The 15,498-nt window shown below is 36.8% G+C and overlaps 1 protein-coding gene across 3 annotated transcripts in view; it reads left to right on the plus strand.

Moving 5' to 3' along the window:
• Positions 1-15,498, plus strand: part of EFNA5 (ephrin A5) — a 213,737-nt gene that overhangs the window by 2,327 nt on the left and 195,912 nt on the right. The window lies entirely within an intron of this gene.

Here is a 15,498-nt window from a genome sequence, read left to right on the forward strand (position 1 = left end):
GGGGGGGGCGGCCCCGGCCCTGCGGCTGTGGCGGCAGCGGGGCGGCCCCGCAGCCCCCTGCCGCCCTGCGCGGTGCGGCCCGGGGCAGCGGGAGCCCGGCGGAGCCGCCAGAGGACGAGGTAGGTGGGCGCCGCGGGGCTGGCGGGAGGGCGCCTCGCCGCCTTCCCCGCCGGGGCCGTGCTGGCAGCGGTGCTCCTTGAGCGTTGTGCGCCCGCCGCGCGCTGGGGTACCGCCGAGGGGGTCTGAGCCCCAGGCTTGGCGCGCTGTGCAGGGAACCCTCTTGGAAAGGGAGGTTTCATTTGATTTTTCGGCAATTTCCCCTCGTCTTCACTGGCAGAAAAATTTCAGTCCCGTTCCAAACGGTATCCATGTGTTTGGGTAAAAAGTCACCTGGGTATTGTGGGGTTTTTTTTCCTTGCCTTCTTAAAGTACCTATGAGCAGACCTTTGTTTTCTTTTTTTTTTTTTTTTTTCTTTTTTTCCTTTAACCTGTCAAGCTAGTCTAAGTAAATTTGAGGACGTTTTATCTTAGGTTATCTCTGTTTTATGCTTCTGATACTGCTGTTTGGTTTGAGATTAGCACATTGATTTTTGTCACAGGTCATGTTTTTTAATAGATCCGTGTTGCCTGCAGAAAACTGCTCTACTTGATATTCCAGAGTGGCTTTAAAATAGGTGATGCCGAAGTGTAGAAGCAGAATTTTCAAGTGCCCAGAATTAGCCAGTCTGTCCAACACTCGAGTATTCTGTGCGTGTGCGGTAACAACTCTTCACTTATACCTAGTTGACACAGAAAACTTGAAACAAAAAAGTTTATCCAAAATAACAAAGGTGCTTGGGAATGACAAGAATATATAATTTTAAATGCCTTTGTCTACGTTTTCTTCTCATTGCATAAGTGTTACTGGAAAATAAATTGTTCAATATAAATAAGAAGAAAAGTTACATCACACATCAAAGAACATACCTCCCAAAAATTACCTGTCTGTCCTAGCAGAGATTTTTTTTATTATTGTTGTTAGACAAGCTGAAATATAACTACTGGAAAAAAATAAAGTAATATTTGCAAATCCCACTGTGCAGAAGGAGGATTGTTGAAAGAATTAGGTTTTACTAAATGATCTCCATGTGTTGCTAGTGTTAAAACAGTTCAAAAAATAACCTTCTGTTCAGGCTTTTAACTACTGTTCTGTATGTGATGAGATTATGCATCAACTGCATGCGCATAGGTAAAGGTAGTTGAAGGTACAAGCAATGTGTATCTAGTCAGAAAGTATTATTCATTGCATGAATTTGTAAGGATTTTAGTAAGTTTAATACTATTTTATTACAGTAAGTGAAGCCGTTTCTTAGCAGATGTTAAACAACAGCAGACTACAAAGAAAACTTAGTTTTGTTATTCCTCCAAACACTAGAGGAAGAGTTAATTGCACTACTAAAAAAAAAAAACTTCTCTTTTTAAGATAGCAGTAAAGTGTTTGTTTCTAAGTAGGCACTGCGCTCTCTCAATGAAAGTATCTATTTGGATATATCAATCATATTTATCGAAGAGTTAAAAATTATGAGAAAGAGCAGAGTACAGATATATTTCTCTTTCATTTTATACAGTTTGCCAGCTTTTTGTGCCTTTCAAGTTCCGTGAAAAATTCAGTACAGGAAAGCAGGCAAACACCTGATAGATGAGATGTAAAAGACCTGAAGAAAAAAGACGCTTCTAATTTGAACTCTTTGTCAGTGTCTTAAGTTAAAGGAAAATTCTCTTTGATTAGCGAAGACTTTAGATCCATTACTAGTGCTGTAGCAATAACTTTGCAGAGATTTATCTGCTTTCAGAGATGGACTGAAGGGACGGACTGTGTGGTTTTTATACACATAGAAGTACATAGGGATGCTTACTTGATGATAACTGTTTGAAACTTCAGTTACAAGACAAAATATAGTACAATTCTTTAACCACTGATGTGGCCGTTGTGCTTTAGCTTACTTTCTTTGTTGTATTTATTCAAGATTAACAAACCTATTTAGAACTAATGAATTCAGTTAAGAGATGTTGATAGTGATCAAAGGCAATCTAAAATTAAGTTTCTTCAAAACTTTATCTGAAGAATTTAATAAAGATTATATTTCCCTCAGATGTGCTGATGTGTATACATTTTTTTAGGTAGGAAAGTGCAGGAACTTATTGAAAGATATATAGCTCTCGTCCTTATTGAAAGACATATTAACAAATTGATGAGTGGCCCAATTTGGTAAGTGCTCACAGTATGAAGAATATTTCCCTAAATAAAAAAAACCCATGAGTCTATTAACAGAGTTGATATTACATTTCTTGAATAGTTGCCAAAGTTCTGCTAGAATAATTAAAAAGTGTTCTGTGTTCATTATTGTTCAAATGTATGAGTGACAGAAACAGCCATGTGTATTTAGACCTTAAATCTGTTGTGAGAAGTGTTTTAAGTATTCTTGCGCCTTCTTTCTGTTACGTGTTTAATTATCTACACACAAGTATCATAAGTGCCATAGTGCAATTCCAAATGAGCTATGTCTAGGTATTAGGTTTTTGGGGTGTCATAAAATAAGATTGTTTTATCCTTTTTTGTGGATTGAAAGTTATTCATCAAGTAAGCTTGAAAATGTGTTCTAATATGTTTTGTTTATGTAGCCATAGAATTAGGTGCTGATAAATTCCGATTATGACCTTAAAGTGCATTAGTCTTTCGTCACTGTCTGCGTATGTGTCCTAACAAGGGAGAGCAAAATGTTACAGCCCTGCTTCTGCATCCAACACCTAGAGTAGTTTTGAGAGTTTGTTTGGTAATCCAGCATATGCATTTGATCCTGATTACTGGTGTCCTTGTAATTAGAATTCAGTCAAAACGTCATGTATCTGGGCCAAATTTTGAAGTGATTTACTTCTCTACCACTGGCTATTGTTGATAATCTTGTCAAAGTTCAACTTGAACTACTTGCGGTGGTTATTGCTACATTTTACTGCTTGCAGGATTGTGTTTCAAGATTGCACTTTATGTTTAGTTATCTCCCTTGTAAGTTATTTCAATGGCAAGTTATGTAGCTTTAGGAATTGTTTCTGGTTTCAAGATACTTGCATTTCAAGTCTAATTTTTGATCATATGTAGAGGCCACCCTTGTATCTTCACGAAAATAATATATTTTTATCAGAGGTATTATTGGGTTTGGCTCTATCTTATACAGGGAACAAAAAATTACATCCACAAGAGAATGATGCAAAGGCATAGGATGCCAGTATATTTTTTTGCATGTCTGTATTTATGTGGATAATAACCTCAGGAAATCCTCTGGTAATTAGAGAATTTAGTGCAGCAAAATCATTTCTGCTTCAACTGGTTAGTTGCCATTATGAAGTTGGATACCATAATTTGATTAGCATTGCTAGATTCTTGTTGAGATAGATGCTTGAGATGGGAGCCGCAAGTAGAAAAATGATTTGATGCTGGTGAAAATTCTGCGCCTAGACCAAAATTTTGCAACCTGGATGTCAAAACTTAGGTGAATTCTGAGGTTGAGTATGCCCTGGTTCAGAAAAGCATCTATCTTCACTAAAGGACAAACTGAAATACTCAAGTTCTGTTGTAGTTGTGTGGATAAAGGCGAGTACTTGAGTGCCTCCCTCTACCAGCCGAAGGCACAGGCTAGTTTTCAGAAGCTCTGACAGTGTCTGCTCAGGCACGCTCAGCACTTCTCAGGAGCAAGCAGGGTGGATGTCTTCAGCATCTTCCTATTATTTAATATGCTTTTGCTAATTTCACCGGGTCATGTTGACTGTGTATGCTCAGGTCATGTGGTTGTTTTTTGTTTGTTTTTGATCTTGAAATAGTTCTGCCTGTGTGCAGCGATAAGGGAAATAACGTAGAAATGGTTGGAATGGGAAGAAGACAGTTGCTTATGTTAAGAATGACTAAGGAATTGAAATGAGCTGGGGGCAAAGTGTGCCAAAAATCAAAGCATTTGCTTTGGTTTTGGTCTTCCAGGTAGTTTTTAAATGACAAGGGAAGCAATAATGCCTTGAATACGTGGCTTTATTTTTTTATTTTTGGGTAATATGTCTTGTATTTTGGGAGGGTTGTATCTGGCAGCTTGCTCCGAGAGCAAAAAACCTCTGACTTTATATATATATATATAGTAATTAAAGATCAGAAGCACAGCTTTCAGTTTGCTATGCCTACTTTCTGTGGTTTTAATAGTTTCACTAACACCTTGAGTCTCCAAAAGGTTATTGGTGTTTATTTTAAAAGTGAATTTTTGAGACATTTTGAAATCTTCTGTGGAAAAACTACACAAAGAGCAGTAGTTTCATTGGCTTCCACCTTCATATGAAAGGCGCCTTGTAAAGTAGTAAATGGTCTTCGTGAAATTCTTCTTATTAAATCTTTTCAAAAAGTGCATAGTAAAGACGCTTTGCTGCATTCTTCCCGCTAGCGCTATGTCCTTTTGGAGAGGGACAGATAAAGATGAGCCTGCCTTCCTTTCCCCTGTTGCTACGATCCCACCAATCTACCAGCTTCATGCTGGGCTGAGAAAATGAATGAATGCAGTCCTTCAGGAGTCATGGTCTTTGCAGTTTTACAGTAAGAGAGGCATATGTAATATACGTTCGTGTATGCACATATATATATGTATATATACACATACATACACACACATGCACACACCCCCCCACGCCCCTAGCTGGGTGTGTGCACAATTAAATGTGTCACTAGAAGGGGATGCAGGGTAGAGTAAATCATAATTGTTGTGTGAAAAAACATCTCTAAAATGGAATTTTAAATTAATGAAGTCTTGCAAATTTCCAAAATGAATAGCCCAGCCCCCTTCTTCCAGCAAAAGTCTGTTTTTTTAAAAAAAAAAATCAAAAATTGAAAAAGAAATATTTGTAGAAGCTGTGTTTTAGTTCTCGGCAGTCTTCCCATTGTACTGTTTCTTTGCGCACTAGTAGTCCCCAGGTAGGTAGGCAGGTACACAAATGTAAAATGAAACAGAGACAATTGCAGGCATGTGTTTTGAGCGCTCTCAGTGCTAATTAAAGTACCTTGTTACTGCTTATTCCTAAAACAGTCTGTCACTGGGCATTGCGCTGTATTGTTGAAATATTAGACTTTCAGAAAGCACGTAAAGTAGGCTGGTCAAACTGGCGTTTGCAGTGCTGTGAAGCTACACATCACCTTAGAGAAAATGCTAACAAAGACACAACCTTCTCTGGAGAAGTATGAGTAGACAGCAGTTCCACCATGGCTGTGAAATGTACCTCTCTTGCTTAAGCAAGCTCAGTGTTTGTCTCTTTGCATTAAAAAATATAAAAGAAATATTGTGAAACTGGGCTTTTCTTTCTGTAATCACTCTTTGCTCTGCTCTTCAGTTCTGAGCATTGTTTTGAAAAAATGTCTTTAGTCTCATAATTAATCTAATCTTCCAGTGTTTCTGAATGGTGTAATTCACTGTTGAGAATAAAGGGTTCTGTTTTGTTTAAGTTTTCTTTGCGCTTGTGCTTAAAATGTAGTCAGTCAGCAGCACACCAACATAATGAAATGGAAACGTTTGGTTTAAAATAGACAAGTTATTGAAACTGCTTTCTGGTGATATTACAGCTATTGTGAGTAAACCCTACTGTAATGTACTTCAGCATAGCTGACTGGAAGAATAGAATCCCTCATGTCTCAGAAGTCTTCCTGGCATTTTTGCATTCTCCCTATTCATTGTTCTCTCTACAGGCTAGATTATAGTTGAGCTCATTTAAAATGGTGGGTAGTATTTTACAGTGTGCAAACATAAATAGATGTCTGAAGGCCTCATTTTTAAGAAACTGAGCAAAGATTGTTACATTACAAAACCACAAATTCCCACTCCTATGCAATTTAAAAAATTATTTGTATTTAAAATCAAGTATTTTAAAATTTAAAAACGTTAAAAACGGGATGCTGTTCTGCGAAGACTGAGATTGTATTTTGCTCCTATAGGATGTTATGGTTTCCAATAAAAGAAAAATAACCACCTCCTTTTTTTGTGTGGGGTTATTCCTCGTGTTTGTTATTGACAGGTTGATAAAAATACATTGTTAGAGCCCAGTTTCATCAAAAAATGAATTCGTTTATTTTTGCTGCAAAATGTAGAAGTATTTTTGATGCACATGTTCTATTAACTGGCATGCTAAGAGTTTTATGGCTTTTTTCGTCTTTAAATGAGTGACCAATATAAATGCTATCAAAAGAGAAATCAGCTAACAATAAGATATGCAGGAGTCCTGTTCCTTAGCAAGATCTGCTTGAATTGCTAATACCAACTTCTTATAGCAAATTCTTCAGGTTTGACCATTTTCACTTGAAAAGCCTTGAAGACTGTAATTCTATTCTATCACTTGTGCTGTAATCTGGTGGAAGAATTTACCTATCCGTGCTGGAAAAAGGTGCGGAAAAACGCTTTTAGTCTGGTAAAACCTGTAAGGTACGGTATTAGTTGAATTTTACTTTTTACATTTTCTTTTCCGACATTAAATCAGCATATTAATCCAATAAGGAACTGTTCGCTAATAATTACTACAGTAAAAATCTTTACTGCATGTTTGTCACTGAGTCACTTGACTAATTTTTTTGTTGTTTTCATCAGGCACTTAGAGAGCTGTTTTATTTGATAGACGCCATATTTAGTTTTCGATGACAATAATGAAACGATGCAGGAGTGCAGAAAAGAAATGATTTGCTCAAGAATCGTCTGATGAGGTGAAAAATGGGAATGTGAGATATGTCTGCTTTGACTCTGATGGGTCTCTGCTAAAATATCTTTTTGTTCCATTCTCATAGTTACTATCTGGCCTCATGACTATTAAAAAGATGCATGTTTTAATAGAATGTGTTGTCATGCCATAATGAATCTTCGCTGTGTAGCACTGATATTCTTTATTCATTAAAAGAACATATCTTTTTCTCCTCACATTATTTCCGTTTTTGCTTGTGGGTGCATATTGGCCAATGGCGGGCATGTTTACATTGTACGTGAGTTGTTCATCAGTACTAGCTGAGCACCCTGGCCTTTCCCTAGTGAGTAGTAATGAAATAGTGCATTTTTGCTTTTGTGGACTTCAAAGTAGTATTTTTCATATTCAGATTATGATTTAGAAGAGCTTATTCCTTCCCTCTATGCACGTTCCTTATACCAGAAAATCCCATTATTTAATCATACAGGGAACCATTAAGAACTATATATTAATTTTTATTAGGATGCTATTATTGTATGCAGGGGTTTTATTTATTTTTACTTTACATTTGTTTTAATTTTATAAATACATTTGGATATTTCATTTCAGTCTTTGCCTCTGAAACTGGAGCTGAAAATAGAAATTCTAAGTCATTGCGTCAAAACTAAACAAAAAATCCGCGATCTCTCTATGGTAAATTTTTTTTTGTGTGGTGCTAAGTCAATAAAATACAGACTTTTTTTTTTGTGAGGAGACAAAATAGGTATTTCTGCCACTTGTATATTTGATGATGATCTTTGTGATAGAGTTGCTGGGCTAATTGTCTACATCATCAACGTCAGGTAAGGACTGCTAAACAGGTTTAGTAACAGTGATGTTGGCGTCTCTAGAATTGTTCAGATTATTCTAAAGAAATTCAATAATTTTGTTGATAAGCAGAAAACCGGTTGTGTTTTTTTTTTTTTTTTAAATTGATGTCTTATCAGATTTAAAAAATAGTTATGTATTCATACAGGCAGGACGTTTATTCCCGCATGTTTGGCGAGCAGGAGTTAACAAAGTAGGAGCTATCAATCCTGCTCTCTTTCCCATTGTTTGCAGAAAAGAAGGAAATAAAGAGAGACGCTGGAATTTGAAAGTATTGACCTTCTGACATGCACACACAGCATGGTCATTGCACTGGCACATAAAGTGCCTTAAGCCACCATAATGGCAAACTGCATTTTTGAAGTTACTGATATGAGAGCCAGCTGGATGGGGGATGGAGAGCCAACATTGACTCTGCAGCTATTTGCAAGTTTCCACTTTAGAGCCAGACAGCTTCACTTCTAAATTCCCAAACTTCCCATTTAGGAATAATGTTGCTTTGTTCGCTTTAGCCAGGGATTTGTGACTGCTACATAGACTTAGTACCGTTTGGTCCAGATCTCTGTGGTCATTCTTCATAGAGATCTGCTTCACAGAGTAATTTCATTCATCTGGTGGTGGGGGAGGGATGAGAAACAGTGAAGGGACATTCAGATATAGCATTCTTCAAGGAAAATGCACATCCACATTAGCTAGTCACTAAAGCTTTTTTAAAGATGAAGGCAGAGATTTGGATCAAGTAGTTAAAAGCCAATTCAGACCCCTGTCTTCAGACTACATGTGATCTCCTGGGTAGGCTCTCCATGCATAATCTGGAAAAGACCTAATATTTTATGTACTGCAACAGCTCTTTCTCCCCCTTTTTTGTATTTGTTTACAGTTATTGCTTCAATACACTTATACATCTTTTTATAGTTCTCTTGGGGCTTAGTTTATTAAAAATTAGTGATCCATCACTAAGCGGGGTACAGTACAAATAGTGGTGCTCCCAAAAGAGTGTTCTTGTGCCAAACCAGAAGAAATAATAGGGATACAAAAGCTGCCAAAAAGCGTGTCTCCCAATTGCTAATTAATCAGGCGAAAAAGCACCTCAGCAGCTGTAGTTGAATGTGGGACAGTTTATTGTAAATATTGAATAAGGATATGTTAAGGGGACATAATATCTTTTTGTTTGTACCTGTGTATATTTTTTTTTAAAAAGAAATCAAATAAATGTGTAAACTGTGTGACTGAGTTGCTAGTGCTGAGCTTCTTTTACGTTGATGGCGTTGTCAGCGGATGGAGCTCTTTCGAAAAACTTATGCCACGTTTGAGCAAAACGACCTGTTTTGTTTATTTATTATTCCTGTCTATTTTTAAGGTATTGGCTATGAATAACAACATCTCTTGCCAGTAGGTGAAGCTTTAGAAAGGATACTTTAAAAGCTAACATCTTCAATAATTTGGGTTACAAGGTATGAGAGAGGAAGAACCATTGCTGTGAATATCTGGCATCCAAAGCTGCCAATCACTTCTGGCACAACTCCCATCATGGTTGCTGTGCCCATAATTAAACGCCTGTCATTAGTGTATTTTTCCATAACATTTACAATGGAAAAGGCAAGGGGTCCTTGCAGAGCTATGGCTGTCAGGGGAACAATAAAAACTAATTACACACTCTGCTGTCACCATTGTCAGCTCTGCTTTTGGGGGGAAAGAACATGGAAAGTGTGTGCCTAATAATTATATATATAAAATTATATATATACAATACCCAATTGGGGAAACTCAGTCATAGTGAAGTGACATTTACTTGGAAGTTTATTATTCCTGCCTTCAAAAGACCTTAATTCTAGGGTTTTATTTTTCCCTTCACTTATGCTGAAGTTGCATACACTTTTCCCTTTGCATTTTGCTCACCTTTCCCTTTCTTGCTTTCTCTGTTGCACACTTTCTGGTGAACTGAACTTTCCAACAAAATTGCTGAGAGCAAAGCTGGTTTTTGCCCACATTTACTAAGTGGGTGCAAATCTTCTTATCCTTTGTATGCTTTTTGCCTGTGTCCTGCGTACTAAACTTGATAAAGAAGCTGAATGAAAGCAGGTAGTTCTTTCAGATTAGTATGTGTGTACTTTTCTCCGTTTCCAACCCATGGGCACGCAGGCCATCTGCAGGGAAATCGGTAGGCTAAGGCTTTGGGGTGTCGCAGTTATGGCTTAAGTGAAAGTTTGCTAGTTCTGTTTATGGATACACAAAAATTTTCAAATGTGTGTATAGGTGCCTAATCAGAGAGGGAAATATCTGCAGGCTGCCGTCCAGAAAGAGGTTGAGAGAGTAAAGTCATGCTCTCACACTAACATTTACTCATGTTTTTTTCTCTAGCCTGTAAGATGAATATTTTACTGACGTTTTTTGTAGCCTACAGATTTAAAAAAGAATCTGTCCTGAAGAGCCAGAATTTTGGAAGATGTTTAGACACCTAGAGATCCAGGCAAGAGCCATGTGGGATTTTTGAGGCTGCCTGGTACCTAACTGTCTGCGACTATGTTTCTCTCTTTTTATACCTTTACGTACTGAAATACATTTCAAAAAATGGTCCCTAAAATTGATTTAGGAAAGCAATGTAAATAAACATCCTCATTTTTGAAAGTTGCTGAAGTCAAGAGGAACTGGTAAGTGCTAATTGGTGATGGAAGTTTGATTACTTGTTCATGTTGTATGCGTCGGTAGATGCAGTGGGATCCAATTTTTTTAACCCCATCCTTTTATGCTTTGTTATTGCAGTATTTTAGGCAGTGTTTAGATCCAGCTCCATTGAAATAAAAAGGTATTCTCCCATTGATTTGGATGGTAGTTTAATTAGGTCCTATATTCACAGTTTTATTGTATAATTCATGAATAAGAACTTTAGTAGTTAGGCTTATATCTTTTTGCGATTTTACACATTCTGTGTAAATCTAATCTAGTGAAACGCCACAGTTTCATTGGTTCCAAGTAATTTTTAGGTTGACTTTTTAAACTCTCTTTTTTTTTTTTTTTTAAAAGATTTGGGACCTTTATCTTGGAGGGACTGAGGGGGTAAAAGTGAACCTAGCAGAATAAGTAGTTACTTTGCCATCAGCAGGTATTGTTATATGTGATTAGTAAATAGGGGGTAGCAAGATTCTGATGCATTGGACACCATATACGGTGTATGAACATTTTGAATATAGTGGGGAAAAAAAATCATAATCTTGAGATAGCGAAAGTGAAGTTAATCAAATATAGTTGTACAAAAAGTACAATAAAGGATATGTATTTTCCGAAGCAGTGCACCGCTCTATCCTAGATAAGATATTCTGTAAGGACCAGACGAATCTTGTGAATGTCCAAGTGCGACAGAGTTGCTTCCTCATGGTAATAATTAAAACGCTGTATTCAGGAAAGTGTGGGTTTCTATTTTAATAGTCACCGAACACTAGATCTCCTTGCAAATCTAAACTGTTCAATATATAAACCTTGAAACGCTACCTGTTTACCAAAAAGATGAGCAGGGGTTCTTGTCCCGTGGCCTGTAAACTGCATTTTGAGGCTACTAGGAGAATAAGAAGGCAATTTGTCTTCAAGCATTTCATTTAATGGTGTTTCAAGTATTAAATTTTTGTTAATTTCCAGCCAACTTGCTGGTCTCTAGTGGCTATGAGATATAATGTAATAAGAGGAAGACACCACTTTCAGGAAATAGAGTCTATGTTTAATTTGAAAAGAAAAGTGTTGATGAAATAAACCAGTTTTTCCTAAAATTGCGAATCATAAAAAAAAAAAAAATTAAAACTCTGATTCTTAAACTGTGTCCATCGTGTGTATGTTTGAAGTCTCATCGTGCTTTATAGTCTTTGTGTTGGTGGCAATTGCAGAATAGTGGGCCTAATTTAATGTTATTTGTATGTATTTGTAGCTCCTTAAAGGACCCCAGAAATTTTTGAAAATTTGATTTGATTTAATTTTTTTATTTTTTCAAAAAAATCTGTAGATTCTCAATAATCTTATTATGTCGAGTTCGCAGACCTTTTAAAAGGATGCACACATAGTGTTATTGAAGAGTGTACATCTTAAACAGTCTCCAGACAAGCTCCATTTACAAAAATAGCAGGAATACTTCCTGCAGGGAGCATCATTTCGTAACACACTTAATAGCATAATTCTCATTTAAAAACATGAAATATAAATCAATCTCTTAGCACTTGCTACAGAAGTTGTGTTGCAGATTGGTTATTTCCTTCACTAACAAAAGTTCCATACGTTTATTGAGGATTTTGAGAGCGTAGAGAAACTCTTCATTAAAATAACAACACTCTTTTTTATTTTGGTTTTACTTCCAGTATCTTTAATCAAGGTGGTATGAAATTTCTCATTAAGGTTAAGATTCACATTATCATAACAAGTGACACTGTAGGTGAAGAAGGAAAATTAATTAGAGAGGTAGATCATGCTTGTTTCTCATTATATCATGACTATTCACTGCATTCAAATTCCAAGCAAACCCTTTCCCTGTACCTGAGTTATATAAAACTTACTTGCCAGGAACATTTGATGAAGAGAATCTCCGTATTTGCAGTTTGTAGTGCAAAGCACGATAGTTTGCTTTAAAAAAAAAAAAAAAAAAAGGGAGGGGGGGCTGTGATTTACAGCATCCTTTAAATGTTATTTTTTCAGACCCTGTCTCTGACTGAACTACATTTTATAGCTTACTGTAAAAAGAAATCTCCGTTTTCCATTTTTCATACTAGCTGTCTTAATTTGCTGCTGATAAAATGGCTGCTTTTAGCACAAAACATTTGGAAGCGTTTCATAAGCACTTTATTTTAGGTGTAGAGTTTTAGAGTTTTTATTGACCAAAGCACTTTTGCCTTTGTAACTTCTTTGAGTAAATCAGACTGTTGCAGTGCCCAGTTAGGACTTGCATGGTGTTCTTTTGCTCTGATTTAGAAAAGAGGAAAGATTGCATCTACTTTGTGTTTTCGTGGTTATTTTCTTGAGAAAGCTAGTACAGTGGATGCCTACAAGACTTGATTTTTAGATTAGAATCAGTATTATGTAGATTTAACCTAACCTTCATGAATTATTTGTTTTCTTTCATATTGGAGAAGATGTACCCGTAAGACAAAAATGTCCTCTGCTTTCCACATGTTAAATCAAAATGACAGAGACAAAGCAAGTCTTGGGAGTTTCATAGTCCCAAAAGTGTGATGAGGTACCTGCTTGAAATAGTTCTTTGGTTTTAAATTAAATGTACTGGCGGTTAGTACTATTTCTTGTGATTTCTGTTAGAGTTAGTGCTCTTAATGGTTTTGTCTTGAGAAACATTCCCATTCAAATTTATCAGTTTGAAAGATAACCTTTCCTGCACTATCTACTTACTGATCCGTATCACGGCAGTAATATTCTTATTTAAATAATATATCAGAAGCAAAAATAGTGTTTACACAAATCTATCCTGTCAATTGAGAAAATATGCAGGTAATACAGAATATCCTGATTTATAACAACAGAGGATTAATAATTATCTTTTTCTGTATTATTCCGTAGTAAATGTGAATAGACTGTAAGTGGTATTCTGTAATGCTTATCTAAAGCACAGAACATAAAAGGAAGAGTGCATTAACAGATATTCTGGCCAGATGCTGTGATGTATTTGCATGAAATTCCCATTGAGTTTATTGGATCACTGAGGAAATTTTTATTTTTATTTTTGAAGTTCAGAAGAGATTGAGGTAAGTATCAACTGTTAAGTGGATAGTTATTCATTGTACCTCATTCTCTGCTATTCCTTTCTGAACTTCAAAAACATTATTAGTAATGCTCTATTTTGAAAAATAGAGCATGATTTAAGTTCTCTAGAGAGATTTGCCATCTACTTTTCATTTGCCCCCTTGCAAAGTCCATTTTATCTTCTCTTTTCATTGTTATTACTGTGTTTTTTCCTGTTTAAAACTTTGATTCCATCTTAGCTATGTTTTGGGTTACATATTTATTTTACATTTATTGACATTTATATATCCATTTATTTATTAAGGTTTGATGTAACACTTCCTTAAAATTCTCACCGCAAGTAGGGACTTGGGAGACTGAAATGTGAAAAGTGGGTAGGAGAAATTTGTTCCAAGCTGGTTCTGATATAAAGGACCCCGTACTACTTTGCTTAGGACTGGGAAGCCTCATAGCTTTTTTCTTTTGAACTCCATTGGAAAAGCTGTTAGCTTGCAGCGTTTCTCATTTATTTGTGAGTGTTTTATCTGTTGCAGATGTATTTGTGTTTTCTTTTAATTATACTGATTGTTTACATTTTTTTTTTTTTTTTGGTGCTTACAAGCATTCCTGTTTTTCCTTTAAAATGAGAAGAGCGGAATGGAAGGCAGTCGGGAATCCCATCTGTTACCATATTTTAAAAATCAGACAAACGCCGTAAGTACAACAGTGCAACGTTCTCATACCAACTCAACAAATTAAACCTCCGTGCATTTAAAACTGAACAAGGAGGGGGAAAGGTAGCGATCTGCTGCTGCACGCCCTTTAACCCCAGGGCTGACATAAGCTACAGTTTTCAAAAGATCCCGACACTTCTGAAGTTAAAGCTGTAATTTCTCCTGTTTAAGCAGTGGCTTGTCAGATTTGATTCGAAACTTTCAGTAAAAGTCAAACATAGGAAAGCATGTTCAGACAAGATGCCAACCATTCTGAAAAAAAATCATACAGCTGCCTTTCAGTTTAAACAGGTAAATGATCATTGTCAATCTCATTGTACTTCACCCTCAGAAACGTTTTTTGTATATGTGGGTGGTTACGGGGAGGAAGGGAAGAAGTAGAGTAAAAAGGGGTGAGCTTGTACAAATGACAATATGAATTTTCCACTAGGATGTTTCATTTGATTGTGTTACTTTTGTTGCAGCTCTGCAAATTTCTGGAAATGGATGAATTCTTCTACAGAAGAATGATTGCAATGTAAAAAAAAAAAAATCCTCAGTACTTACACAAATGCTTATTTAAAAACGCTTCATTGTACTTCTGTTAAGTGTGAAGTTAAACATGTGTTTGTGCTGGTAGTAACTTCTTACACTGGACTTAGGTCCTTAATTTGAAAACTGCCAGTTCTTCACCCTTTTTCTGCCTTTGTTCTGACGATAACCTGAAAGCGTGTTTTTACTCGTGGCTTTTAAACATCGGAAAGTTGTGTGTCTCTGTGCAAAAAGGTGCGTTGCTATGATCTCTGAGCGGTCATGCTGCAACGTAGGCGTTACAGAGAGAAGAACAAGAGCTTTAGGTAGTTGATGAGGTGAGTGTTGCATATTTCATTTGTGTGGGTCACTTTAATTGGATTTGCATATAGTAGCTGTCTGATACATGATCTTCAAGCTTTATTAGTCAACTTTAGGGGAAAGATGAGTTTCCTATTTAGAAACTGCTAGTTGTTATTGAAACCTTAGTTGTGGCATTGTTCAGTGTCTTCTGTTCTTTTCCTGTCCCCTTTCTCTCTCCCTCCTCCTTGAATTTTCTTTTTATTCTTTCCCTCACCATGATCATATCCAAGGAAAAGTGGTTTGGGTTGTAATCTGTTTACCTCCCCATTTTTGCCTTGTTAAAATAAAATCGGGTAACCTCTCGAGGTTCCACACTGGTGAGTTCCGCCTGGAAGGAGCCGTAAAACAGTGGCTCCAAACTGCAGTAAATATTGACTGGGTCTCTGAGTTGAGTCTTGCTCAAAGCTCCCTCTGATGACTTGAAAGGCTCCTATTGTTCCTCCTCAGCCAGCACTCCATAGCCAAGGCTGAAGTATGCATGCGTTAGGGACAGGAGAAAGGCAGGGGGGGAAATTAAACAGTGATCACGGCTGAACGCCTAACTGCTCTGTGTAGAGGAAAGGGAAACCTCCAACAAAAAAGGGGCAAG

This window comes from Struthio camelus, chromosome Z (assembly GCF_040807025.1).
Source record: "Struthio camelus isolate bStrCam1 chromosome Z, bStrCam1.hap1, whole genome shotgun sequence".
NCBI lineage: Eukaryota > Metazoa > Chordata > Aves > Struthioniformes > Struthionidae > Struthio > Struthio camelus.